Source organism: Phyllobates terribilis, unplaced genomic scaffold, assembly GCF_046119375.1.
Source record: "Phyllobates terribilis strain yellow unplaced genomic scaffold, ASM4611937v1 Scaffold_5__5_contigs__length_657084704, whole genome shotgun sequence".
Lineage (NCBI taxonomy): Eukaryota > Metazoa > Chordata > Amphibia > Anura > Dendrobatidae > Phyllobates > Phyllobates terribilis.
The window spans coordinates 328557197-328582366 of NW_027362765.1; positions in this window are offsets into that span (position 1 = coordinate 328557197).

The following is a 25170-nucleotide window of genomic DNA, read 5'->3' on the forward strand; positions in this document are numbered from 1 at the left end:
ACTTGAAAAAGTGGTGGAGGTCCCAGTAGCTTAACAAGATGGTTTTAATGCCCCTTGGAAAAGTGGTGGAGGTCACAGTAGCTTAACAAGACGGTTTAATGCCCCTTGGAAAAGTGGTGGAGGTCACAGTAGCTTAGCAAGACGGTTTTAATGCCGCTCGGAAGAGAGGTGGAGGTCCCAGTAGCTTAACAAGACGGTTTTAATGTCCCATGGAAAAGTGGTGGAGGTCGCAGTAGCTTAACAAGAAGATTTTAATGCCCCTTGGAAAAGTGGTGGAGGTCCCAGTAGCTTAACAAGACGGTTTTAATGCCCCTTGGGAGAGTGGTGGAAGTCACAGTAGCTTAACAAGACGGTTTTAATGCTCCTCGGAAGAGACAAATAGGTCCCAGTAGCTTAACAAGACGGTTTTAATGCCCCTCGGAAGAGACGTGGAGGTCCCAGTAGCTTAACAAGACGGTTTTAATGCCCCTCCGAAGAGACGTGGAGGTCCCAGTAGCTTAACAAGACGGTTTTAATGCCCCTTGGAAAAGTGGTGGAGGTCCCAGTAGCTGAACAAGATGGTTTTAATGCCCCTTGGAAAAGTGGTGGAGGTCACAGTAGCTTAACAAGACGGTTTAATGCCCCTTGGAAAAGTGGTGGTGGTCACAGTAGCTTAACAAGACGGTTTTAATGCCCCTCGGAAGAGACGTGGAGGTCACAGTAGCTTAACAAGATGGTTTTAATGCCCCTCGGAAGAGACGTGGAGGTCCCAGTAGCTTAACAAGATGGTTTTAATGCCCCTTAGAAAAGTGGTGGAGGTCACAGTAGCTTAACAAGACGGTTTTAATGCCCCTTGGAAGAGACGTGGACGTCACAGTAGCTTAACAAGACTGTTTTAATGCCCCTTGGAAGAGACGTGGAGGTTACAGTAGCTTAACAAGATGGTTTTAATGAACCTCTGAAGAGACGTGGAGGTCCCAGTAGCTTAACAAGACGGTTTTAATACCCCTTGAAAAAGTGGTGGAGTTCGCAGTAGCTTAACAAGACAGTTTTAATGCCCCTTGGAAAAGTGGTGGAGGTCACAGTAGCTTAACAAGACAGTTTTAATGCCCCTTGGAAGAGACGTGGAGGTTACAGTAGCTTAACGAGACGGTTTTATTGCCCCTCGGAAGAGATGTGGAGTTCCCAGTAGCTTAACAAGACGGTTTTAATGCCCCTCGGAAGAGACGTGGATGTCACAGTAGCTTAAAAAGACGGTTTTAATGCCCCTCGGAAGAGACGTGGAGGTCCCAGTAGCTTAACAAAACGGTTTTAATGCCCCTTGGAAAAGTGGTGGAGGTCACAGTAGCTTAACAAGACGGTTTTAATGCCCCTCGGAAGAGACGTGTAGGTCCCAGTAGCTTAACAAGACGGTTTTAATGCCCCATGGAAAAGTGGTGGAGGTCGCAGTAGCTTAACAAGACGATTTTAATGCCCCTTGGAAAAGTGGTGGAGGTCACAGTAGCTTAACAAGACGGTTTTAATGCCCCTTGGAAAAGTGGTGGAGGTCACATTAGCTTAACAAGACGGTTTTATTGCCCCTCGGAAGAGACGTGGAGGTCACAGTAGCTCAACAAGACAGTTTTAATGCTCCTCGGAAGAGACGTGGAGGTCCCAGTAGCTTAAAAAGATGGTTTTAATGCCCCTTGGAAAAGTGGTGGAGGTCGCAGTAGCTTAGCAAGACGATTTTAATGCCCCTTGGAAAAGTGGTGGAGGTCACAGTAGCTTAACAAGACGGTTTTAATGCCCCTCGGAAGAGACGTGGATGTCACAGTAGCTTAAAAAGACGGTTTTATTGCCCCTCGGAAGAGACGTGGAGGTCCCAGTAGCTTAACAAAACGGTTTTAATGCCCCTTGGAAAAGTGGTGGAGGTCACAGTAGCTTAACAAGACGGTTTTAATGCCCCTCGGAAGAGACGTGGAGGTCCCAGTAGCTTAACAAGACGGTTTTAATGCCCCATGGAAAAGTGATGGAGGTCGCAGTAGCTTAACAAGACGATTTTAATGCCCCTTGGAAAAGTGGTGGAGGTCACAGTAGCTTAACAAGACGGTTTTAATGCCCCTTGGGAGGGTGGTGGAAGTCACAGTAGCTTAACAAGACGGTTTTAATGCTCCTCGGAAGAGACATGGAGGTCACAGTAGCTTAACAATACGGTTTTAATGTCCCTCGGTAGAGACGTGGAGGTCCCAGTAGCTTAACAAGACGGTTTTAATGCACCTTGGAAAAGTGGTGGAGGTCGCAGTAGCTTAACAAAACTGTTTTAATGCCCCTTGGAAAAGTGGTGGAGGTCACAGTAGCTTAACAAGACAGTTTTAATGCCCCTTGGAAGAGACGTGGAGGTCACAGTAGCTTAACGAGACAGTTTTATTGCTTCTCGGAAGAGACGTGGAGTTCCCAGTAGCTTAACAAGACGGTTTTAATGCCCCTTGGAAAAGTGGTGGAGGTCACAGTAGCTTAACAAGACGGTTTAATGCCCCTTGGAAAAGTGGTGGAGGTTACAGTAGCTTAACAAGACGGTTTTAATGCCCCTTGGAAGAGACGTGGAGGTCACAGTAGCTTAACAAGACTGTTTTAATGCCCCTTGGAAGAGACGTGGAGGTTACAGTAGCTTAACAAGATGGTTTTAATGCCCCTCTGAAGAGACGTGGAGGTCCCAGTAGCTTAACAAGACGGTTTTAATGCCCCTTGAAAAAGTGGTGGAGGTCGCAGTAGCTTAACAAGACTGTTTTAATGCCCCTTGGGAGAGTGGTGGAAGTCACAGTAGCTTAACAAGACGGTTTTAATGCTCCTCGGAAGAGACAAGGAGGTCACAGTAGCTTAACAAGACGGTTTTAATGCCCCTCGGAAGAGACGTGGAGGTCCCAGTAGCTTAACAAGACGGTTTTAATGTCCCTTGGAAAAGTGGTGGAGGTCCCAGTAGCTTAACAAGATGGTTTTAATGCCCCTTAGAAAAGTGGTGGAGGTCACAGTAGCTTAACAAGACGGTTTAATGCCCCTTGGAAAAGTGGTGGAGGTCACAGTAGCTTAACAAGACGGTTTTAATGCCCCTCGGAAAAGACGTGGAGGTCACAGTAGCTTAACAAGATGGTTTTAATGCCCCTCGGAAGAGACGTGGAGGTCCCAGTAGCTTAACAAGAAGGTTTTAATGCCCCTTAGAAAAGTGGTGGAGGTCACAGTAGCTTAATAAGACGGTTTTAATGCCCCTTGGAAGAGACGTGGAGGTCACAGTAGCTTAACAAGACTGTTTTAAAGCCCCTTGGAAGAGACGTGGCGGTTACAGTAGCTTAACAAGATGGTTTTAATGCCCCTCTGAAGAGACGTGGAGGTCCCAGTAGCTTAACAAGACGGTTTTAATACCCCTTGAAAAAGTGGTGGAGGTCGCAGTAGCTTAACAAGACAGTTTTAATGCCCCTTGGAAAAGTGGTGGAGGTCACAGTAGCTTAACAAGACAGTTTTAATGCCCCTTGGAAGAGACGTGGAGGTTACAGTAGCTTAACGAGACGGTTTTATTGCCCCTCGGAAGAGATGTGGAGTTCCCAGTAGCTTTTCAAGATGGTTTTAATGCCCCTTGGAAAAGTGGTGGAGGTCACAGTAGCTTAACAATACGGTTTTAATGCCCCTTGGAAAAGTGGTGGAGGTCACTTTAGCTTAACAAGACGGTTTTATTGCCCCTCGGAGACGTGGCGGTCACAGTAGCTCAACAAGACAGTTTTAATGCTCCTCGGAAGAGACGTGGAGGTCCCAGTAGCTTAACAAGACGGTTTTAATACCCCTTGAAAAAGTGGTGGAGTTCGCAGTAGCTTAACAAGACAGTTTTAATGCCCCTTGGAAAAGTGGTGGAGGTCACAGTAGCTTAACAAGACAGTTTTAATGCCCCTTGGAAGAGACGTGGAGGTTACAGTAGCTTAACGAGACGGTTTTATTGCCCCTCGGAAGAGATGTGGAGTTCCCAGTAGCTTAACAAGACGGTTTTAATACCCCTTGAAAAAGTGGTGGAGTTCGCAGTAGCTTAACAAGACAGTTTTAATGCCCCTTGGAAAAGTGGTGGAGGTCACAGTAGCTTAACAAGACAGTTTTAATGCCCCTTGGAAGAGACGTGGAGGTTACAGTAGCTTAACGAGACGGTTTTATTGCCCCTCGGAAGAGATGTGGAGTTCCCAGTAGCTTAACAAGACGGTTTTAATGCCCCTCGGAAGAGACGTGGATGTCACAGTAGCTTAAAAAGACGGTTTTAATGCCCCTCGGAAGAGACGTGGAGGTCCCAGTAGCTTAACAAAACGGTTTTAATGCCCCTTGGAAAAGTGGTGGAGGTCACAGTAGCTTAACAAGACGGTTTTAATGCCCCTCGGAAGAGACGTGTAGGTCCCAGTAGCTTAACAAGACGGTTTTAATGCCCCATGGAAAAGTGGTGGAGGTCGCAGTAGCTTAACAAGACGATTTTAATGCCCCTTGGAAAAGTGGTGGAGGTCACAGTAGCTTAACAAGACGGTTTTAATGCCCCTTGGAAAAGTGGTGGAGGTCACATTAGCTTAACAAGACGGTTTTATTGCCCCTCGGAAGAGACGTGGAGGTCACAGTAGCTTAACAAGATGGTTTTAATGCCCCTCGGAAGAGACATGGAGGTCACAGTAGCTTAAAAAGACGGTTTTAATGCCCCTCGGAAGAGACATGGAGGTCCCAGTAGCTTAACAAGACGGTTGTAATGCCCCTTGGAAAAGTGGTGGAGGTCACAGTAGCTTAACAAGACAGTTTTAATGCCCCTTGGAAGAGACGTGGAGGTCCCAGTAGGTTAACAAGACGGTTTTAATGCCCCTTGGAAAAGTGGTGGAGGTCGCAGTAGCTTAGCAAGACGATTTTAATGCATCTTGGAAAAGTGATGGAGGTCACAGTAGCTCAACAAGACGGTTTTAATGCTCCTTGGGAAAGTAGTGGAAGTCACAGTAGCTTAACAAGACGGTTTTAATGCTCCTCAGAAGAGACGTGGAGGTCACAGTAGCTTAACAAGATGGTTTTAATGCCCCTTGGAAGAGACGTGGAGGTCCCAGTAGCTTAACAAGACGGTTTTAATGCCCCTTGGTAAAGTGGTGGAGGTCCCAGTAGCATAACAAGACGGTTTTAATGCCCCTTGGAAAAGTGGTGGAGGTCACAGTAGCTTATCAAGCCGGTTTAAATGCCCCTTGGAAAAGTGGTGGAGGTCACAGTAGCTTAACAAGACGGTTTTAATGCCCCTCGGAAGAGACGTGGAGGTCCCAGTAGCTTAACAAGACGGTTTTAATGCCCCTTGGAAATGTGGTGGAGGTCACAGTAGCTTAACAAGACGGTTTTAATGCCCCTCGGAAGAGACGTGGATGTCACAGTAGCTTAAAAAGACGGTTTTAATGCCCCTCGGAAGAGACGTGGAGGTCCCAGTAGCGTAACAAAATGGTTTTAATGACCCTTGGAAAAGTGGTGGAGGTCACAGTAGCTTAACAAGACAGTTTTAATGCCCCTCAGAAGAGACGTGGAGGTCCCAATAGCTTAACAAGACGGTTTTAATGCCCCATGGAAAAGTGGTGGAGGTCGCAGTAGCTTAACAAGACGATTTTAATGCCCCTTGGAAAAGTGGTGGAGGTCACAGTAGCTTAACAAGATGGTTTTAATGCCCCTTGGGAAAGTGGAGGAAGTCACAGTAGCTTAACAAGACGGTTTTAATGCTCCTGGGAAGAGACGTGGAGGTCACAGTAGCTTAACAAGACGGTTTTAATGCCCCTCGAAAGAGACGTGGAGGTCCCAGTAGCTTAACAAGACGGCTTTAATGCCCCTTGGAAAAGTGGTGGAGGTCACAGTAGCTTAAAAGACGGTTTTAATGCCCCTTGGAAAAGTGGTGGAGGTCCCAGTAGCTTAACAAGACAGTTTTAATGCCCCTTGGAAAAGTGGTGGAGGTCAGAGTAGCTTAACAAGACGGTTTTAATGCCCCTTGGAAAAGTGGTGGAGGTCACAGTAGCTTAACAAGACAGTTTTAATGCCCCTCGGAAGAGACGTGGACGTCACAGTAGCTTAACAAGATGGTTTTAATGCCCCTCGGAAGAGACGTGGAGGTCCCAGTAGCTTAACAAGACGGTTTTAATGCCACTTGAAAAAGTGGTGGAGGTCCCAGTAGCTTAACAAGATGGTTTTAATGCCCCTTGGAAAAGTGGTGGAGGTCACAGTAGCTTAACAAGACGGTTTAATGCCCCTTGGAAAAGTGGTGGAGGTCACAGTAGCTTAGCAAGACGGTTTTAATGCCGCTCGGAAGAGACGTGGAGGTCCCAGTAGCTTAACAAGACGGTTTTAATGTCCCATGGAAAAGTGGTGGAGGTCGCAGTAGCTTAACAAGACGATTTTAATGCCCCTTGGAAAAGTGGTGGAGGTCCCAGTAGCTTAACAAGACGGTTTTAATGCCCCTTGGGAGAGTGGTGGAAGTCACAGTAGCTTAACAAGACGGTTTTAATGCTCCTCGGAAGAGACAAATAGGTCCCAGTAGCTTAACAAGACGGTTTTAATGCCCCTCGGAAGAGACGTGGAGGTCCCAGTAGCTTAACAAGACGGTTTTAATGCCCCTCGGAAGAGACGTGGAGGTCCCAGTAGCTTAACAAGACGGTTTTAATGCCCCTTGGAAAAGTGGTGGAGGTCCCAGTAGCTGAACAAGATGGTTTTAATGCCCCTTGGAAAAGTGGTGGAGGTCACAGTAGCTTAACAAGACGGTTTAATGCCCCTTGGAAAAGTGGTGGTGGTCACAGTAGCTTAACAAGACGGTTTTAATGCCCCTCGGAAGAGACGTGGAGGTCACAGGAGCTTAACAAGATGGTTTTAATGCCCCTCGGAAGAGACGTGGAGGTCCCAGTAGCTTAACAAGACGGTTTTAATGCCCCTTAGAAAAGTGGTGGAGGTCACAGTAGCTTAACAAGACGGTTTTAATGCCCCTTGGAAGAGACGTGGACGTCACAGTAGCTTAACAAGACTGTTTTAATGCCCCTTGGAAGAGACGTGGAGGTTACAGTAGCTTAACAAGATGGTTTTAATGAACCTCTGAAGAGACGTGGAGGTCCCAGTAGCTTAACAAGACGGTTTTAATACCCCTTGAAAAAGTGGTGGAGTTCGCAGTAGCTTAACAAGACAGTTTTAATGCCCCTTGGAAAAGTGGTGGAGGTCACAGTAGCTTAACAAGACAGTTTTAATGCCCCTTGGAAGAGACGTGGAGGTTACAGTAGCTTAACGAGACGGTTTTATTGCCCCTCGGAAGAGATGTGGAGTTCCCAGTAGCTTAACAAGACGGTTTTAATGCCCCTCGGAAGAGACGTGGATGTCACAGTAGCTTAAAAAGACGGTTTTAATGCCCCTCGGAAGAGACGTGGAGGTCCCAGTAGCTTAACAAAACGGTTTTAATGCCCCTTGGAAAAGTGGTGGAGGTCACAGTAGCTTAACAAGACGGTTTTAATGCCCCTCGGAAGAGACGTGTAGGTCCCAGTAGCTTAACAAGACGGTTTTAATGCCCCATGGAAAAGTGGTGGAGGTCGCAGTAGCTTAACAAGACGATTTTAATGCCCCTTGGAAAAGTGGTGGAGGTCACAGTAGCTTAACAAGACGGTTTTAATGCCCCTTGGAAAAGTGGTGGAGGTCACATTAGCTTAACAAGACGGTTTTATTGCCCCTCGGAAGAGACGTGGAGGTCACAGTAGCTCAACAAGACAGTTTTAATGCTCCTCGGAAGAGACGTGGAGGTCCCAGTAGCTTAAAAAGATGGTTTTAATGCCCCTTGGAAAAGTGGTGGAGGTCACAGTAGCTTAGCAAGACGATTTTAATGCCCCTTGGAAAAGTGGTGGAGGTCACAGTAGCTTAACAAGACGGTTTTAATGCCCCTCGGAAGAGACGTGGATGTCACAGTAGCTTAAAAAGACGGTTTTATTGCCCCTCGGAAGAGACGTGGAGGTCCCAGTAGCTTAACAAAACGGTTTTAATGCCCCTTGGAAAAGTGGTGGAGGTCACAGTAGCTTAACAAGACGGTTTTAATGCCCCTCGGAAGAGACGTGGAGGTCCCAGTAGCTTAACAAGACGGTTTTAATGCCCCATGGAAAAGTGATGGAGGTCGCAGTAGCTTAACAAGACGATTTTAATGCCCCTTGGAAAAGTGGTGGAGGTCACAGTAGCTTAACAAGACGGTTTTAATGCCCCTTGGGAGGGTGGTGGAAGTCACAGTAGCTTAACAAGACGGTTTTAATGCTCCTCGGAAGAGACATGGAGGTCACAGTAGCTTAACAAGACGGTTTTAATGTCCCTCGGTAGAGACGTGGAGGTCCCAGTAGCTTAACAAGACGGTTTTAATGCACCTTGGAAAAGTGGTGGAGGTCGCAGTAGCTTAACAAAACTGTTTTAATGCCCCTTGGAAAAGTGGTGGAGGTCACAGTAGCTTAACAAGACAGTTTTAATGCCCCTTGGAAGAGACGTGGAGGTCACAGTAGCTTAACGAGACAGTTTTATTGCTTCTCGGAAGAGACGTGGAGTTCCCAGTAGCTTAACAAGACGGTTTTAATGCCCCTTGGAAAAGTGGTGGAGGTCACAGTAGCTTAACAAGACGGTTTAATGCCCCTTGGAAAAGTGGTGGAGGTTACAGTAGCTTAACAAGACGGTTTTAATGCCCCTTGGAAGAGACGTGGAGGTCACAGTAGCTTAACAAGACTGTTTTAATGCCCCTTGGAAGAGACGTGGAGGTTACAGTAGCTTAACAAGATGGTTTTAATGCCCCTCTGAAGAGACGTGGAGGTCCCAGTAGCTTAACAAGACGGTTTTAATGCCCCTTGAAAAAGTGGTGGAGGTCGCAGTAGCTTAACAAGACTGTTTTAATGCCCCTTGGGAGAGTGGTGGAAGTCACAGTAGCTTAACAAGACGGTTTTAATGCTCCTCGGAAGAGACAAGGAGGTCACAGTAGCTTAACAAGACGGTTTTAATGCCCCTCGGAAGAGACGTGGAGGTCCCAGTAGCTTAACAAGACGGTTTTAATGTCCCTTGGAAAAGTGGTGGAGGTCCCAGTAGCTTAACAAGATGGTTTTAATGCCCCTTAGAAAAGTGGTGGAGGTCACAGTAGCTTAACAAGACGGTTTAATGCCCCTTGGAAAAGTGGTGGAGGTCACAGTAGCTTAACAAGACGGTTTTAATGCCCCTCGGAAAAGACGTGGAGGTCACAGTAGCTTAACAAGATGGTTTTAATGCCCCTCGGAAGAGACGTGGAGGTCCCAGTAGCTTAACAAGAAGGTTTTAATGCCCCTTAGAAAAGTGGTGGAGGTCACAGTAGCTTAACAAGACGGTTTAATGCCCCTTGGAAAAGTGGTGGAGGTCACAGTAGCTTAACAAGACGGTTTAATGCCCCTTGGAAAAGTGGTGGAGGTCACAGTAGCTTAATAAGACGGTTTTAATGCCCCTTGGAAGAGACGTGGAGGTCACAGTAGCTTAACAAGACTGTTTTAAAGCCCCTTGGAAGAGACGTGGCGGTTACAGTAGCTTAACAAGATGGTTTTAATGCCCCTCTGAAGAGACGTGGAGGTCCCAGTAGCTTAACAAGACGGTTTTAATACCCCTTGAAAAAGTGGTGGAGGTCGCAGTAGCTTAACAAGACAGTTTTAATGCCCCTTGGAAAAGTGGTGGAGGTCACAGTAGCTTAACAAGACAGTTTTAATGCCCCTTGGAAGAGACGTGGAGGTTACAGTAGCTTAACGAGACGGTTTTATTGCCCCTCGGAAGAGATGTGGAGTTCCCAGTAGCTTTTCAAGATGGTTTTAATGCCCCTTGGAAAAGTGGTGGAGGTCACAGTAGCTTAACAATACGGTTTTAATGCCCCTTGGAAAAGTGGTGGAGGTCACTTTAGCTTAACAAGACAGTTTTATTGCCCCTCGGAGACGTGGCGGTCACAGTAGCTCAACAAGACAGTTTTAATGCTCCTCGGAAGAGACGTGGAGGTCCCAGTAGCTTAACAAGACGGTTTTAATACCCCTCGGAAGAGACGTGGAGGTCCCAGTAGCTTAACAAGACGGTTTTAATGCCCCTTGGAAAAGTGGTGGAGGTCCCAGTAGCTGAACAAGATGGTTTTAATGCCCCTTGGAAAAGTGGTGGAGGTCACAGTAGCTTAACAAGACGGTTTAATGCCCCTTGGAAAAGTGGTGGTGGTCACAGTAGCTTAACAAGACGGTTTTAATGCCCCTCGGAAGAGACGTGGAGGTCACAGTAGCTTAACAAGATGGTTTTAATGCCCCTCGGAAGAGACGTGGAGGTCCCAGTAGCTTAACAAGATGGTTTTAATGCCCCTTAGAAAAGTGGTGGAGGTCACAGTAGCTTAACAAGACGGTTTTAATGCCCCTTGGAAGAGACGTGGACGTCACAGTAGCTTAACAAGACTGTTTTAATGCCCCTTGGAAGAGACGTGGAGGTTACAGTAGCTTAACAAGATGGTTTTAATGAACCTCTGAAGAGACGTGGAGGTCCCAGTAGCTTAACAAGACGGTTTTAATACCCCTTGAAAAAGTGGTGGAGTTCGCAGTAGCTTAACAAGACAGTTTTAATGCCCCTTGGAAAAGTGGTGGAGGTCACAGTAGCTTAACAAGACAGTTTTAATGCCCCTTGGAAGAGACGTGGAGGTTACAGTAGCTTAACGAGACGGTTTTATTGCCCCTCGGAAGAGATGTGGAGTTCCCAGTAGCTTAACAAGACGGTTTTAATGCCCCTCGGAAGAGACGTGGATGTCACAGTAGCTTAAAAAGACGGTTTTAATGCCCCTCGGAAGAGACGTGGAGGTCCCAGTAGCTTAACAAAACGGTTTTAATGCCCCTTGGAAAAGTGGTGGAGGTCACAGTAGCTTAACAAGACGGTTTTAATGCCCCTCGGAAGAGACGTGTAGGTCCCAGTAGCTTAACAAGACGGTTTTAATGCCCCATGGAAAAGTGGTGGAGGTCGCAGTAGCTTAACAAGACGATTTTAATGCCCCTTGGAAAAGTGGTGGAGGTCACAGTAGCTTAACAAGACGGTTTTAATGCCCCTTGGAAAAGTGGTGGAGGTCACATTAGCTTAACAAGACGGTTTTATTGCCCCTCGGAAGAGACGTGGAGGTCACAGTAGCTCAACAAGACAGTTTTAATGCTCCTCGGAAGAGACGTGGAGGTCCCAGTAGCTTAAAAAGATGGTTTTAATGCCCCTTGGAAAAGTGGTGGAGGTCGCAGTAGCTTAGCAAGACGATTTTAATGCCCCTTGGAAAAGTGGTGGAGGTCACAGTAGCTTAACAAGACGGTTTTAATGCCCCTCGGAAGAGACGTGGATGTCACAGTAGCTTAAAAAGACGGTTTTATTGCCCCTCGGAAGAGACGTGGAGGTCCCAGTAGCTTAACAAAACGGTTTTAATGCCCCTTGGAAAAGTGGTGGAGGTCACAGTAGCTTAACAAGACGGTTTTAATGCCCCTCGGAAGAGACGTGGAGGTCCCAGTAGCTTAACAAGACGGTTTTAATGCCCCATGGAAAAGTGATGGAGGTCGCAGTAGCTTAACAAGACGATTTTAATGCCCCTTGGAAAAGTGGTGGAGGTCACAGTAGCTTAACAAGACGGTTTTAATGCCCCTTGGGAGGGTGGTGGAAGTCACAGTAGCTTAACAAGACGGTTTTAATGCTCCTCGGAAGAGACATGGAGGTCACAGTAGCTTAACAATACGGTTTTAATGTCCCTCGGTAGAGACGTGGAGGTCCCAGTAGCTTAACAAGACGGTTTTAATGCACCTTGGAAAAGTGGTGGAGGTCGCAGTAGCTTAACAAAACTGTTTTAATGCCCCTTGGAAAAGTGGTGGAGGTCACAGTAGCTTAACAAGACAGTTTTAATGCCCCTTGGAAGAGACGTGGAGGTCACAGTAGCTTAACGAGACAGTTTTATTGCTTCTCGGAAGAGACGTGGAGTTCCCAGTAGCTTAACAAGACGGTTTTAATGCCCCTTGGAAAAGTGGTGGAGGTCACAGTAGCTTAACAAGACGGTTTAATGCCCCTTGGAAAAGTGGTGGAGGTTACAGTAGCTTAACAAGACGGTTTTAATGCCCCTTGGAAGAGACGTGGAGGTCACAGTAGCTTAACAAGACTGTTTTAATGCCCCTTGGAAGAGACGTGGAGGTTACAGTAGCTTAACAAGATGGTTTTAATGCCCCTCTGAAGAGACGTGGAGGTCCCAGTAGCTTAACAAGACGGTTTTAATGCCCCTTGAAAAAGTGGTGGAGGTCGCAGTAGCTTAACAAGACTGTTTTAATGCCCCTTGGGAGAGTGGTGGAAGTCACAGTAGCTTAACAAGACGGTTTTAATGCTCCTCGGAAGAGACAAGGAGGTCACAGTAGCTTAACAAGACGGTTTTAATGCCCCTCGGAAGAGACGTGGAGGTCCCAGTAGCTTAACAAGACGGTTTTAATGTCCCTTGGAAAAGTGGTGGAGGTCCCAGTAGCTTAACAAGATGGTTTTAATGCCCCTTAGAAAAGTGGTGGAGGTCACAGTAGCTTAACAAGACGGTTTAATGCCCCTTGGAAAAGTGGTGGAGGTCACAGTAGCTTAACAAGACGGTTTTAATGCCCCTCGGAAAAGACGTGGAGGTCACAGTAGCTTAACAAGATGGTTTTAATGCCCCTCGGAAGAGACGTGGAGGTCCCAGTAGCTTAACAAGAAGGTTTTAATGCCCCTTAGAAAAGTGGTGGAGGTCACAGTAGCTTAATAAGACGGTTTTAATGCCCCTTGGAAGAGACGTGGAGGTCACAGTAGCTTAACAAGACTGTTTTAAAGCCCCTTGGAAGAGACGTGGCGGTTACAGTAGCTTAACAAGATGGTTTTAATGCCCCTCTGAAGAGACGTGGAGGTCCCAGTAGCTTAACAAGACGGTTTTAATACCCCTTGAAAAAGTGGTGGAGGTCGCAGTAGCTTAACAAGACAGTTTTAATGCCCCTTGGAAAAGTGGTGGAGGTCACAGTAGCTTAACAAGACAGTTTTAATGCCCCTTGGAAGAGACGTGGAGGTTACAGTAGCTTAACGAGACGGTTTTATTGCCCCTCGGAAGAGATGTGGAGTTCCCAGTAGCTTTTCAAGATGGTTTTAATGCCCCTTGGAAAAGTGGTGGAGGTCACAGTAGCTTAACAATACGGTTTTAATGCCCCTTGGAAAAGTGGTGGAGGTCACTTTAGCTTAACAAGACGGTTTTATTGCCCCTCGGAGACGTGGCGGTCACAGTAGCTCAACAAGACAGTTTTAATGCTCCTCGGAAGAGACGTGGAGGTCCCAGTAGCTTAACAAGACGGTTTTAATACCCCTTGAAAAAGTGGTGGAGTTCGCAGTAGCTTAACAAGACAGTTTTAATGCCCCTTGGAAAAGTGGTGGAGGTCACAGTAGCTTAACAAGACAGTTTTAATGCCCCTTGGAAGAGACGTGGAGGTTACAGTAGCTTAACGAGACGGTTTTATTGCCCCTCGGAAGAGATGTGGAGTTCCCAGTAGCTTAACAAGACGGTTTTAATACCCCTTGAAAAAGTGGTGGAGTTCGCAGTAGCTTAACAAGACAGTTTTAATGCCCCTTGGAAAAGTGGTGGAGGTCACAGTAGCTTAACAAGACAGTTTTAATGCCCCTTGGAAGAGACGTGGAGGTTACAGTAGCTTAACGAGACGGTTTTATTGCCCCTCGGAAGAGATGTGGAGTTCCCAGTAGCTTAACAAGACGGTTTTAATGCCCCTCGGAAGAGACGTGGATGTCACAGTAGCTTAAAAAGACGGTTTTAATGCCCCTCGGAAGAGACGTGGAGGTCCCAGTAGCTTAACAAAACGGTTTTAATGCCCCTTGGAAAAGTGGTGGAGGTCACAGTAGCTTAACAAGACGGTTTTAATGCCCCTCGGAAGAGACGTGTAGGTCCCAGTAGCTTAACAAGACGGTTTTAATGCCCCATGGAAAAGTGGTGGAGGTCGCAGTAGCTTAACAAGACGATTTTAATGCCCCTTGGAAAAGTGGTGGAGGTCACAGTAGCTTAACAAGACGGTTTTAATGCCCCTTGGAAAAGTGGTGGAGGTCACATTAGCTTAACAAGACGGTTTTATTGCCCCTCGGAAGAGACGTGGAGGTCACAGTAGCTTAACAAGATGGTTTTAATGCCCCTCGGAAGAGACATGGAGGTCACAGTAGCTTAAAAAGACGGTTTTAATGCCCCTCGGAAGAGACATGGAGGTCCCAGTAGCTTAACAAGACGGTTGTAATGCCCCTTGGAAAAGTGGTGGAGGTCACAGTAGCTTAACAAGACAGTTTTAATGCCCCTTGGAAGAGACGTGGAGGTCCCAGTAGGTTAACAAGACGGTTTTAATGCCCCTTGGAAAAGTGGTGGAGGTCGCAGTAGCTTAGCAAGACGATTTTAATGCATCTTGGAAAAGTGATGGAGGTCACAGTAGCTCAACAAGACGGTTTTAATGCTCCTTGGGAAAGTAGTGGAAGTCACAGTAGCTTAACAAGACGGTTTTAATGCTCCTCAGAAGAGACGTGGAGGTCACAGTAGCTTAACAAGATGGTTTTAATGCCCCTTGGAAGAGACGTGGAGGTCCCAGTAGCTTAACAAGACGGTTTTAATGCCCCTTGGTAAAGTGGTGGAGGTCCCAGTAGCATAACAAGACGGTTTTAATGCCCCTTGGAAAAGTGGTGGAGGTCACAGTAGCTTATCAAGCCGGTTTAAATGCCCCTTGGAAAAGTGGTGGAGGTCACAGTAGCTTAACAAGACGGTTTTAATGCCCCTCGGAAGAGACGTGGAGGTCCCAGTAGCTTAACAAGACGGTTTTAATGCCCCTTGGAAATGTGGTGGAGGTCACAGTAGCTTAACAAGACGGTTTTAATGCCCCTCGGAAGAGACGTGGATGTCACAGTAGCTTAAAAAGACGGTTTTAATGCCCCTCGGAAGAGACGTGGAGGTCCCAGTAGCGTAACAAAATGGTTTTAATGACCCTTGGAAAAGTGGTGGAGGTCACAGTAGCTTAACAAGACAGTTTTAATGCCCCTCAGAAGAGACGTGGAGGTCCCAATAGCTTAACAAGACGGTTTTAATGCCCCATGGAAAAGTGGTGGAGGTCGCAGTAGCTTAACAAGACGATTTTAATGCCCCTTGGAAAAGTGGTGGAGGTCACAGTAGCTTAACAAGATGGTTTTAATGCCCCTTGGGAAAGTGGAGGAAGTCACAGTAGCTTAACAAGACGGTTTTAATGCTCCTGGGAAGAGACGTGGAGGTCACAGTAGCTTAACAAGACGGTTTTAATGCCCCTCGAAAGAGACGTGGAGGTCCCAGTAGCTTAACAAGACGGCTTTAATGCCCCTTGGAAAAGTGGTGGAGGTCACAGTAGCTTAAAAGACGGTTTTAATGCCCCTTGGAAAAGTGGTGGAGGTCCCAGTAGCTTAACAAGACAGTTTTAATGCCCCTTGGAAAAGTGGTGGAGGTCAGAGTAGCTTAACAAGACGGTTTTAATGCCCCTTGGAAAAGTGGTGGAGGTCACAGTAGCTTAACAAGACAGTTTTAATGCCCCTCGGAAGAGACGTGGACGTCACAGTAGCTTAACAAGATGGTTTTAATGCCCCTCGGAAGAGACGTGGAGGTCCCAGTAGCTTAACAAGACGGTTTTAATGCCACTTGAAAAAGTGGTGGAGGTCCCAGTAGCTTAACAAGATGGTTTTAATGCCCCTTGGAAAAGTGGTGGAGGTCACAGTAGCTTAACAAGACGGTTTAATGCCCCTTGGAAAAGTGGTGGAGGTCACAGTAGCTTAGCAAGACGGTTTTAATGCCGCTCGGAAGAGACGTGGAGGTCCCAGTAGCTTAACAAGACGGTTTTAATGTCCCATGGAAAAGTGGTGGAGGTCGCAGTAGCTTAACAAGACGATTTTAATGCCCCTTGGAAAAGTGGTGGAGGTCCCAGTAGCTTAACAAGACGGTTTTAATGCCCCTTGGGAGAGTGGTGGAAGTCACAGTAGCTTAACAAGACGGTTTTAATGCTCCTCGGAAGAGACAAATAGGTCCCAGTAGCTTAACAAGACGGTTTTAATGCCCCTCGGAAGAGACGTGGAGGTCCCAGTAGCTTAACAAGACGGTTTTAATGCCCCTCGGAAGAGACGTGGAGGTCCCAGTAGCTTAACAAGACGGTTTTAATGCCCCTTGGAAAAGTGGTGGAGGTCCCAGTAGCTGAACAAGATGGTTTTAATGCCCCTTGGAAAAGTGGTGGAGGTCACAGTAGCTTAACAAGACGGTTTAATGCCCCTTGGAAAAGTGGTGGTGGTCACAGTAGCTTAACAAGACGGTTTTAATGCCCCTCGGAAGAGACGTGGAGGTCACAGGAGCTTAACAAGATGGTTTTAATGCCCCTCGGAAGAGACGTGGAGGTCCCAGTAGCTTAACAAGACGGTTTTAATGCCCCTTAGAAAAGTGGTGGAGGTCACAGTAGCTTAACAAGACGGTTTTAATGCCCCTTGGAAGAGACGTGGACGTCACAGTAGCTTAACAAGACTGTTTTAATGCCCCTTGGAAGAGACGTGGAGGTTACAGTAGCTTAACAAGATGGTTTTAATGAACCTCTGAAGAGACGTGGAGGTCCCAGTAGCTTAACAAGACGGTTTTAATACCCCTTGAAAAAGTGGTGGAGTTCGCAGTAGCTTAACAAGACAGTTTTAATGCCCCTTGGAAAAGTGGTGGAGGTCACAGTAGCTTAACAAGACAGTTTTAATGCCCCTTGGAAGAGACGTGGAGGTTACAGTAGCTTAACGAGACGGTTTTATTGCCCCTCGGAAGAGATGTGGAGTTCCCAGTAGCTTAACAAGACGGTTTTAATGCCCCTCGGAAGAGACGTGGATGTCACAGTAGCTTAAAAAGACGGTTTTAATGCCCCTCGGAAGAGACGTGGAGGTCCCAGTAGCTTAACAAAACGGTTTTAATGCCCCTTGGAAAAGTGGTGGAGGTCACAGTAGCTTAACAAGACGGTTTTAATGCCCCTCGGAAGAGACGTGTAGGTCCCAGTAGCTTAACAAGACGGTTTTAATGCCCCATGGAAAAGTGGTGGAGGTCGCAGTAGCTTAACAAGACGATTTTAATGCCCCTTGGAAAAGTGGTGGAGGTCACAGTAGCTTAACAAGACGGTTTTAATGCCCCTTGGAAAAGTGGTGGAGGTCACATTAGCTTAACAAGACGGTTTTATTGCCCCTCGGAAGAGACGTGGAGGTCACAGTAGCTCAACAAGACAGTTTTAATGCTCCTCGGAAGAGACGTGGAGGTCCCAGTAGCTTAAAAAGATGGTTTTAATGCCCCTTGGAAAAGTGGTGGAGGTCACAGTAGCTTAGCAAGACGATTTTAATGCCCCTTGGAAAAGTGGTGGAGGTCACAGTAGCTTAACAAGACGGTTTTAATGCCCCTCGGAAGAGACGTGGATGTCACAGTAGCTTAAAAAGACGGTTTTATTGCCCCTCGGAAGAGACGTGGAGGTCCCAGTAGCTTAACAAAACGGTTTTAATGCCCCTTGGAAAAGTGGTGGAGGTCACAGTAGCTTAACAAGACGGTTTTAATGCCCCTCGGAAGAGACGTGGAGGTCCCAGTAGCTTAACAAGACGGTTTTAATGCCCCATGGAAAAGTGATGGAGGTCGCAGTAGCTTAACAAGACGATTTTAATGCCCCTTGGAAAAGTGGTGGAGGTCACAGTAGCTTAACAAGACGGTTTTAATGCCCCTTGGGAGGGTGGTGGAAGTCACAGTAGCTTAACAAGACGGTTTTAATGCTCCTCGGAAGAGACATGGAGGTCACAGTAGCTTAACAAGACGGTTTTAATGTCCCTCGGTAGAGACGTGGAGGTCCCAGTAGCTTAACAAGACGGTTTTAATGCACCTTGGAAAAGTGGTGGAGGTCGCAGTAGCTTAACAAAACTGTTTTAATGCCCCTTGGAAAAGTGGTGGAGGTCACAGTAGCTTAACAAGACAGTTTTAATGCCCCTTGGAAGAGACGTGGAGGTCACAGTAGCTTAACGAGACAGTTTTATTGCTTCTCGGAAGAGACGTGGAGTTCCCAGTAGCTTAACAAGACGGTTTTAATGCCCCTTGGAAAAGTGGTGGAGGTCACAGTAGCTTAACAAGACGGTTTAATGCCCCTTGGAAAAGTGGTGGAGGTTACAGTAGCTTAACAAGACGGTTTTAATGCCCCTTGGAAGAGACGTGGAGGTCACAGTAGCTTAACAAGACTGTTTTAATGCCCCTTGGAAGAGACGTGGAGGTTACAGTAGCTTAACAAGATGGTTTTAATGCCCCTCTGAAGAGACGTGGAGGTCCCAGTAGCTTAACAAGACGGTTTTAATGCCCCTTGAAAAAGTGGTGGAGGTCGCAGTAGCTTAACAAGACTGTTTTAATGCCCCTTGGGAGAGTGGTGGAAGTCACAGTAGCTTAACAAGACGGTTTTAATGCTCCTCGGAAGAGACAAGGAGGTCACAGTAGCTTAACAAGACGGTTTTAATGCCCCTCGGAAGAGACGTGGAGGTCCCAGTAGCTTAACAAGACGGTTTTAATGTCCCTTGGAAAAGTGGTGGAGGTCCCAGTAGCTTAACAAGATGGTTTTAATGCCCCTTAGAAAAGTGGTGGAGGTCACAGTAGCTTAACAAGACGGTTTAATGCCCCTTGGAAAAGTGGTGGAGGTCACAGTAGCTTAACAAGACGGTTTTAATGCCCCTCGGAAAAGACGTGGAGGTCACAGTAGCTTAACAAGATGGTTTTAATGCCCCTCGGAAGAGACGTGGAGGTCCCAGTAGCTTAACAAGAAGGTTTTAATGCCCCTTAGAAAAGTGGTGGAGGTCACAGTAGCTTAATAAGACGGTTTTAATGCCCCTTGGAAGAGACGTGGAGGTCACAGTAGCTTAACAAGACTGTTTTAAAGCCCCTTGGAAGAGACGTGGCGGTTACAGTAGCTTAACAAGATGGTTTTAATGCCCCTCTGAAGAGACGTGGAGGTCCCAGTAGCTTAACAAGACGGTTTTAATACCCCTTGAAAAAGTGGTGGAGGTCGCAGTAGCTTAACAAGACAGTTTTAATGCCCCTTGGAAAAGTGGTGGAGGTCACAGTAGCTTAACAAGACAGTTTTAATGCCCCTTGGAAGAGACGTGGAGGTTACAGTAGCTTAACGAGACGGTTTTATTGCCCCTCGGAAGAGATGTGGAGTTCCCAGTAGCTTTTCAAGATGGTTTTAATGCCCCTTGGAAAAGTGGTGGAGGTCACAGTAGCTTAACAATACGGTTTTAATGCCCCTTGGAAAAGTGGTGGAGGTCACTTTAGCTTAACAAGACAGTTTTATTGCCCCTCGGAGACGTGGCGGTCACAGTAGCTCAACAAGACAGTTTTAATGCTCCTCGGAAGAGACGTGGAGGTCCCAGTAGCTTAACAAGACGGTTTTAATACCCCTTGAAAAAGTGGTGGAGTTCGCAGTAGCTTAACAAGACAGTTTTAATGCCCCTTGGAAAAGTGGTGGAGGTCACAGTAGCTTAACAAGACAGTTTTAATGCCCCTTGGAAGAGACGTGGAGGTTACAGTAGCTTAACGAGACGGTTTTATTGCCCCTCGGAAGAGATGTGGAGTTCCCAGTAGCTTAACAAGACGGTTTTAATACCCCTTGAAAAAGTGGTGGAGTTCGCAGTAGCTTAACAAGACAGTTTTAATGCCCCTTGGAAAAGTGGTGGAGGTCACAGTAGCTTAACAAGACAGTTTTAATGCCCCTTGGAAGAGACGTGGAGGTTACAGTAGCTTAACGAGACGGTTTTATTGCCCCTCGGAAGAGATGTGGAGTTCCCAGTAGCTTAACAAGACGGTTTTAATGCCCCTCGGAAGAGACGTGGATGTCACAGTAGCTTAAAAAGACGGTTTTAATGCCCCTCGGAAGAGACGTGGAGGTCCCAGTAGCTTAACAAAACGGTTTTAATGCCCCTTGGAAAAGTGGTGGAGGTCACAGTAGCTTAACAAGACGGTTTTAATGCCCCTCGGAAGAGACGTGTAGGTCCCAGTAGCTTAACAAGACGGTTTTAATGCCCCATGGAAAAGTGGTGGAGGTCGCAGTAGCTTAACAAGACGATTTTAATGCCCCTTGGAAAAGTGGTGGAGGTCACAGTAGCTTAACAAGACGGTTTTAATGCCCCTTGGAAAAGTGGTGGAGGTCACATTAGCTTAACAAGACGGTTTTATTGCCCCTCGGAAGAGACGTGGAGGTCACAGTAGCTCAACAAGACAGTTTTAATGCTCCTCGGAAGAGACGTGGATGTCCCAGTAGCTTAAAAAGATGGTTTTAATGCCCCTTGGAAAAGTGGTGGAGGTCGCAGTAGCTTAGCAAGACGATTTTAATGCCCCTTGGAAAAGTGGTGGAGGTCACAGTAGCTTAACAAGACGGTTTTAATGCCCCTCGGAAGAGACGTGGATGTCACAGTAGCTTAAAAAGACGGTTTTATTGCCCCTCGGAAGAGACGTGGAGGTCCCAGTAGCTTAACAAAACGGTTTTAATGCCCCTTGGAAAAGTGGTGGAGGTCACAGTAGCTTAACAAGACGGTTTTAATGCCCCTCGGAAGAGACGTGGAGGTCCCAGTACCTTAACAAGACGGTTTTAATGCCCCATGGAAAAGTGATGGAGGTCGCAGTAGCTTAACAAGACGATTTTAATGCCCCTTGGAAAAGTGGTGGAGGTCACAGTAGCTTAACAAGACGGTTTTAATGCCCCTTGGAAGAGACGTGGAGGTCACAGTAGCTTAACGAGACAGTTTTATTGCTTCTCGGAAGAGACGTGGAGTTCCCAGTAGCTTAACAAGACGGTTTTAATGCCCCTTGGAAAAGTGGTGGAGGTCACAGTAGCTTAACAAGATGGTTTAATGCCCCTTGGAAAAGTGGTGGAGGTTACAGTAGCTTAACAAGACGGTTTTAATGCCCCTTGGAAGAGACGTGGAGGTCACAGTAGCTTAACAAGACTGTTTTAATGCCCCTTGGAAGAGACGTGGAGGTTACAGTAGCTTAACAAGATGGTTTTAATGCCCCTCTGAAGAGACGTGGAGGTCCCAGTAGCTTAACAAGACGGTTTTAATGCCCCTTGAAAAAGTGGTGGAGGTCGCAGTAGCTTAACAAGACTGTTTTAATGCCCCTTGGGAGAGTGGTGGAAGTCACAGTAGCTTAACAAGACGGTTTTAATGCTCCTCGGAAGAGACAAGGAGGTCACAGTAGCTTAACAAGACGGTTTTAATGCCCCTCGGAAGAGACGTGGAGGTCCCAGTAGCTTAACAAGACGGTTTTAATGTCCCTTGGAAAAGTGGTGGAGGTCCCAGTAGCTTAACAAGATGGTTTTAATGCCCCTTGGAAAAGTGGTGGAGGTCACAGTAGCTTAACAAGACGGTTTAATGCCCCTTGGAAAAGTGGTGGAGGTCACAGTAGCTTAACAAGACGGTTTTAATGCCCCTCGGAAAAGACGTGGAGGTCACAGTAGCTTAACAAGATGGTTTTAATGCCCCTCGGAAGAGACGTGGAGGTCCCAGTAGCTTAACAAGAAGGTTTTAATGCCCCTTAGAAAAGTGGTGGAGGTCACAGTAGCTTAATAAGACGGTTTTAATGCCCCTTGGAAGAGACGTGGAGGTCACAGTAGCTTAACAAGACTGTTTTAATGCCCCTTGGAAGAGACGTGGCGGTTACAGTAGCTTAACAAGATGGTTTTAATGCCCCTCTGAAGAGACGTGGAGGTCCCAGTAGCTTAACAAGACGGTTTTAATACCCCTTGAAAAAGTGGTGGAGGTCGCAGTAGCTTAACAAGACAGTTTTAATGCCCCTTGGAAAAGTGGTGGAGGTCACAGTAGCTTAACAAGACAGTTTTAATGCCCCTTGGAAGAGACGTGGAGGTTACAGTAGCTTAACGAGACGGTTTTATTGCCCCTCGGAAGAGATGTGGAGTTCCCAGTAGCTTTTCAAGATGGTTTTAATGCCCCTTGGAAAAGTGGTGGAGGTCACAGTAGCTTAACAATACGGTTTTAATGCCCCTTGGAAAAGTGGTGGAGGTCACTTTAGCTTAACAAGACGGTTTTATTGCCCCTCGGAGATGTGGCGGTCACAGTAGCTCAACAAGACAGTTTTAATGCTCCTCGGAAGAGACGTGGAGGTCCCAGTAGCTTAACAAGACGGTTTTAATACCCCTTGAAAAAGTGGTGGAGTTCGCAGTAGCTTAACAAGACAGTTTTAATGCCCCTTGGAAAAGTGGTGGAGGTCACAGTAGCTTAACAAGACAGTTTTAATGCCCCTTGGAAGAGACGTGGAGGTTACAGTAGCTTAACGAGACGGTTTTATTGCCCCTCGGAAGATATGTGGAGTTTCCAGTAGCTTAACAAGACGGTTTTAATGCCCCTCGGAAGAGACGTGGATGTCACAGTAGCTTAAAAAGACGGTTTTAATGCCCCTCGGAAGAGACGTGGAGGTCCCAGTAGCTTAACAAAACGGTTTTAATGCCCCTTGGAAAAGTGGTGGAGGTCACAGTAGCTTAACAAGACGGTTTTAATGCCCCTCGGAAGAGAGGTGTAGGTCCCAGTAGCTTAACAAGACGGTTTTAATGCCCCATGGAAAAGTGGTGGAGGTCGCAGTAGCTTAACAAGACGATTTTAATGCCCCTTGGAAAAGTGGTGGAGGTCACAGTAGCTTAACAAGACGGTTTTAATGCCCCTTGGAAAAGTGGTGGAGGTCACATTAGCTTAACAAGACGGTTTTATTGCCCCTCGGAAGAGACGTGGAGGTCACAGTAGCTCAACAAGACAGTTTTAATGCTCTTCGGAAGAGACGTGGAGGTCCCAGTAGCTTAAAAAGATGGTTTTAATGCCCCTTGGAAAAGTGGTGGAGGTCGCAGTAGCTTAGCAAGACGATTTTAATGCCCCTTGGAAAAGTGGTGGAGGTCACAGTAGCTTAACAAGACGGTTTTAATGCCCCTCGGAAGAGACGTGGATGTCACAGTAGCTTAAAAAGACGGTTTTATTGCCCCTCGGAAGAGACGTGGAGGTCCCAGTAGCTTAACAAAACGGTTTTAATGCCCATTGGAAAAGTGGTGGAGGTCACAGTAGCTTAACAAGACGGTTTTAATGCCCCTCGGAAGAGACGTGGAGGTCCCAGTAGCTTAACAAGACGGTTTTAATGCCCCATGGAAAAGTGATGGAGGTCGCAGTAGCTTAACAAGACGATTTTAATGCCCCTTGGAAAAGTGGTGGAGGTCACAGTAGCTTAACAAGACGGTTTTAATGCCCCTTGGGAGGGTGGTGGAAGTCACAGTAGCTTAACAAGACGGTTTTAATGCTCCTCGGAAGAGACATGGAGGTCACAGTAGCTTAACAAGACGGTTTTAATGCCCCTCGGTAGAGACGTGGAGGTCCCAGTAGCTTAACAAGACGGTTTTAATGCACCTTGGAAAAGTGGTGGAGGTCGCAGTAGCTTAACAAAACTGTTTTAATGCCCCTTGGAAAAGTGGTGGAGGTCACAGTAGCTTAACAAGACAGTTTTAATGCCCCTTGGAAGAGACGTGGAGGTCACAGTAGCTTAACGAGACAGTTTTATTGCTTCTCGGAAGAGACGTGGAGTTCCCAGTAGCTTAACAAGACGGTTTTAATGCCCCTTGGAAAAGTGGTGGAGGTCACAGTAGCTTAACAAGACGGTTTAATGCCCCTTGGAAAAGTGGTGGAGGTTACAGTAGCTTAACAAGACGGTTTTAATGCCCCTTGGAAGAGACGTGGAGGTCACAGTAGCTTAACAAGACTGTTTTAATGCCCCTTGGAAGAGACGTGGAGGTTACAGTAGCTTAACAAGATGGTTTTAATGCCCCTCTGAAGAGACGTGGAGGTCCCAGTAGCTTAACAAGACGGTTTTAATGCCCCTTGAAAAAGTGGTGGAGGTCGCAGTAGCTTAACAAGACTGTTTTAATGCCCCTTGGGAGAGTGGTGGAAGTCACAGTAGCTTAACAAGACGGTTTTAATGCTCCTCGGAAGAGACAAGGAGGTCACAGTAGCTTAACAAGACGGTTTTAATGCCCCTCGGAAGAGACATGGAGGTCCCAGTAGCTTAACAAGACGGTTTTAATGTCCCTTGGAAAAGTGGTGGAGGTCCCAGTAGCTTAACAAGATGGTTTTAATGCCCCTTGGAAAAGTGGTGGAGGTCACAGTAGCTTAAGAAGACGGTTTAATGCCCCTTGGAAAAGTGGTGGAGGTCACAGTAGCTTAACAAGACGGTTTTAATGCCCCTCGGAAAAGACGTGGAGGTCACAGTAGCTTAACAAGATGGTTTTAATGCCCCTCGGAAGAGACGTGGAGGTCCCAGTAGCTTAACAAGAAGGTTTTAATGCCCCTTAGAAAAGTGGTGGAGGTCACAGTAGCTTAATAAGACGGTTTTAATGCCCCTTGGAAGAGACGTGGAGGTCACAGTAGCTTAACAAGACTGTTTTAAAGCCCCTTGGAAGAGACGTGGCGGTTACAGTAGCTTAACAAGATGGTTTTAATGCCCCTCTGAAGAGACGTGGAGGTCCCAGTAGCTTAACAAGACGGTTTTAATACCCCTTGAAAAAGTGGTGGAGGTCGCAGTAGCTTAACAAGACAGTTTTAATGCCCCTTGGAAAAGTGGTGGAGGTCACAGTAGCTTAACAAGACAGTTTTAATGCCCCTTGGAAGAGACGTGGAGGTTACAGTAGCTTAACGAGACGGTTTTATTGCCCCTCGGAAGAGATGTGGAGTTCCCAGTAGCTTTTCAAGATGGTTTTAATGCCCCTTGGAAAAGTGGTGGAGGTCACAGTAGCTTAACAATACGGTTTTAATGCCCCTTGGAAAAGTGGTGGAGGTCACTTTAGCTTAACAAGACGGTTTTATTGCCCCTCGGAGACGTGGCGGTCACAGTAGCTCAACAAGACAGTTTTAATGCTCCTCGGAAGAGACGTGGAGGTCCCAGTAGCTTAACAAGACGGTTTTAATACCCCTTGAAAAAGTGGTGGAGTTCGCAGTAGCTTAACAAGACAGTTTTAATGCCCCTTGGAAAAGTGGTGGAGGTCACAGTAGCTTAACAAGACAGTTTTAATGCCCCTTGGAAGAGACGTGGAGGTTACAGTAGCTTAACGAGACGGT